A 4,097-nucleotide genomic window follows, 5' to 3' on the forward strand; every position below is an offset into this window, starting at 1 on the left:
AGTGTAATCCTTTTCCCGGGCTCTGCTGCTGCTACACGACTACCAGCCAGTGGCAGCCACTGACAGATGGAGTAGGGGGAACTTGCCCTTTCACACATGAAAGATTTACTCTTGCCAGCTGCCTGTTCTAGGCTGAAAAACATAGCCAATGGCAGGAAAACAATAGTTATTTATTTCATGTTTTAACTCTGCTGTTTGAAAGAGTGCTCTAATTTTCAAAAGTATTTTCAGGAGCATTTTTATTCAACAGTTTCAGTTGAGTTCATGGGACTGAGACACATCCACAATTTACCTAAAAATATCTATGAAAAATAGTGAAGGGGTCACAAACTGATCATAAGAATGAAATACGTATGGCTAGAGCCATACGCTGTTTTATTGTCTCAGCATGGGACCCTGTCTTGCAAGTGGGGCAGTTTGATATGCTGTGACTTTTTTTTATATAGAACAGCACCACTTCAGGATGCTCCCCTCCAGCATGCTGAACTCCTCCAACAGCTTCATTGGAGCATTTTTCAGGAAGGCAGGGTACCACCAAGCAGTTGGTTCCAGTGAGCTATGCTCCTGAACACTGTGAAACAGGCTCTTCCCAGCCCCAGTGCTTCTTAAAAAGAAAATATATTTATCGTGTGGAGGAGACTGCCTTACATCAGTACTACAGAGGGCACTCCAAAACTAAAAGCTGCTGGTGGGTAGTATCTCCGCAGAGACAAAGATGGGGACAGTGGTTGGTCTCGGCTCTCCTACTAAGACTGGAGCCAGGGAAAGCCGGTGCGTAGCTCAGGGCTGGTACCCCAGACATTTGTACTGCTGTAACACCACTTTCCCACAGGACTGGATATTTTCTAGCCCACATCCTGCACCAGTGCCTGGAATAACCAGCTAAGAGACTTGAGAATCAGTTCCTTTTCAGTATCCATTTCTTCCATCTCTTCCTCTCCCTGTCTTACCTTCCTGCGCTTTTCTCTGTCCCCACCACCTCCGCAGTGCTACTTCTCAAACAAGAACAGAGTAAAGTTAGTGGTCGGGGCAAGTGTTTCTGCACTCCAGGCACCTCTGTTCCAAACTGACCTTTCATAAGTCCCAAAATGGATTTTTTTTCCCCCAGCTGTACCAGGCTCTAATGCTAGGTACTATATTTAGCTCTCTGGCTCCCAGGCCAAAACTGAGTCATTGTACTCTTACAGTAAAGGCTGACTCATGAATCCATGGTATCATGTATAAGTCTGTAAATTGGTCAAAGACAGTAACATAAACTGAAGCTAAGTAAGTTACCAATTTCTTTTTCAAAATCAGAATGTATAGCAGCAAATGTGACAGACTTAGGGCACCCAAGTTATGTAACAAGAAGCTATTTCATACCTCGAGAAGACGAGGCAACAATGAGAAAAATTAACAGCCAGCCTTGTATAGCATGGAGAATACATGTAAAACCTTGCTTATGATTGAGTAGAAATGTAGCATAAGTATTAAATCCATTTACCATTCTATAGCCACTTTCTATTTTGAGAACAGATTCTCTTAACTCTAGACCTTTCCTATGTGGGCAAGTATCATAGGCATGGAAATACTACAAGAGTTATCAGTAAGAGCCTTGTCTTCTTCATCTACCATTTGTGGAATTATTTTCAGGACTATTTAGCTATGCATCAAAGGCTAACCGCAGACTGCCACCCTGTCCTGTCGTGAAGCCACCGAGTTTGGGAGCTCCCATTTGAGATGCACAAGCTGATCTTTCTGAAATATCTCTGTCTTCTCTTGCATAGGTTTTGATTATACCACCCAATAAACCACTCATATTTATTAATGGCTGAGGCCCAGGCATTCTCAATTGACAATTACAGAGAAGCAAAATAAATGCCACCACCAACTCCCTCTTTCTGAAGCCTCTTAGTGCTTCTACCTCAGGATTAGCCCTGATGGACAGATAGCTCTTGACTTGTTTGGGTATCCTTTAACTCCTTCATCCTGGTGAACACTACCTTATTCAAAAAGCAGGATTTAAAAAAAAATATCAGCCAGAAAAAAGAAGCTCCCTTCTAAGGAGACAAGCATGGATCCTGCCTATTTAAAATGCTTCATTATCCTTCTGTCTAATACATGCACAGTAAACAGCCTCAGGAAAAGATGGTCAAAAATAGAAAGAAATTTAAGAGGATTCAAATGGAGAATTTTTCTTCTCACTCAAAATATCCAGAGGTGATTTATCTTCAAAGTATATTAAATTCTAACTCATTTAATCATGTGTTCATTTGTTTTTAAACATACTCAAGTGGAGAAAAAGGAGATTCCTAAAAACAATGAAATTTTCACCCCCAACCCCAAAGTAAATCATCACAAAAATATGAAAAATATTGCCCAGCCCTTCTCTCAGGGTACCTTTTATCAGGGAAGATATTTCTAGTCCTTTTTATGGTTCTGCTTAGGTGACTGCAGCTTCCTTAAGGGATTGGTGGAAGTGCATTTCTTTTCTGCTGTCGTCTTCTTGGTTAAATATTCTCTACCCTGTGTGAGCTCTTCTTTGTGTATAAAAATCAATATTCCACTGAAGATTTATCTTCTTGCTTCCTTTCCCCATGGTAGCATTCCATTTTGATACCTTCTTTGTGTTTTGTTTTACTGTTTGGATTTTGTTTGTTTGCCCATGTTTTAAAATAAATCAGAGCATCCTAATGTTTTTGCAGTTGCCTGTTTTGGGGCAGGATCACTCACACTTATCTGTATAATTCAATTTTAATTATGCAGATGTACAATTAACTACTCCCAGATTGGTGCAGGATGAACTAGTCAATAGGCTGAAGCAGATTTCTTTTGCAGAACAGCATCAACAGAACAGGTAAAGCCATAATTCCCAAGATACGAGTGAAATAAGTGTCCTCAGTCATATATGGGTCTGTGAATATGTTACGTTCTTTTGTTTGTTCACTTCAAAAAAGTCACATATGATACATCTCTGCCTTAAATAACGTGTTTCTTTTTGCTTAGCCTGCCATCACGGATGGACTAGCACATTTGCACAATGCCTACACTTGTACCTCAGCTATCCATTATCTGGATTGGTTTATCTTATTCATTGGATAGCTTGCCAAGTGCAGGGGCCTCTCCAAATTAGATATTTTTGAAGAGACTGCAGACAGCTTGGTGATGCTATGTAAATGATATTCATTTCAAATGCATTGATAAATGCTTTTTCACTTTTTTTTTTACTGAAATGCTGTATTTCTATATAGGCTGATATCTACATGTTAATAGAGTCTGTTTTTTCTGTATTCTTTTAACTAGAAACTCCAGTTTTTCATAAGTGTGCAGTAAAATGACAGTAATCTGCTGCTGAATAAAACTGCTTTTTTCTACATTTCATACATTTCTACAGTTTCTACATTTCATAATCCCCGTGCAATCTCTGTTAAGCACAGAGCTCATTCTTCAATATATATGCCACAAATGAGGTGAAAGGCTCCAAATCTCTGTAATTCATGTAGTCTGCATCAGACTACTAGTTATTTTATTAGAACATATAATAGACCTACCCTGACACTGTAACTCCTGTTGCAGTTACCAGAAATAGCCCCAGAGCATTAGCCAAATGTTATATGATACAGCACCGCTGAGAACTATGTTCCTACTCTACACCAATTTCAGAAAAAGACTCCAGAGGAAACCCATCCCTTCTCATCAGGGAAGCAGGGACCGAAAGTACTTAACGTTTCACATGTTTTTCAGAAAAAACCCCAACACCTAGGTAATTATTGGGGATCTTGCTTGTAAAATTGATGCAGGAGCATCACCAAAGACGGAGATCACTGCAGCATGGAAGCTCATCACTCCTAGTAGGCAGCTGTCAGTTGTAAGACAGTAGCTAAAGACGCTTCTCAGGGTAACCTGTGATACTATAAGGAGGCAAACGTTATTCCATATCATGTAAATTGGCAATGTCTAGGAGACTATGGATGGTGTTGCAAGACGCAGTCCCCAAACTGTTCAGGTGATGGCACTGCATCTGAAACTCAAGCCTGTTTCCTGACTAAAGAAGGGCACTGGGAGCATCACCAAAGGCTCTGTGCTGGGCTGGTGGAGTCAGGCCCTTTCATGAGAAC

The sequence above is a fragment of the Pygoscelis adeliae genome, unplaced genomic scaffold, assembly GCF_000699105.1.
Source record: "Pygoscelis adeliae isolate BGI_AS28 unplaced genomic scaffold, ASM69910v1 Scaffold167, whole genome shotgun sequence".
Classification (NCBI taxonomy): domain Eukaryota; kingdom Metazoa; phylum Chordata; class Aves; order Sphenisciformes; family Spheniscidae; genus Pygoscelis; species Pygoscelis adeliae.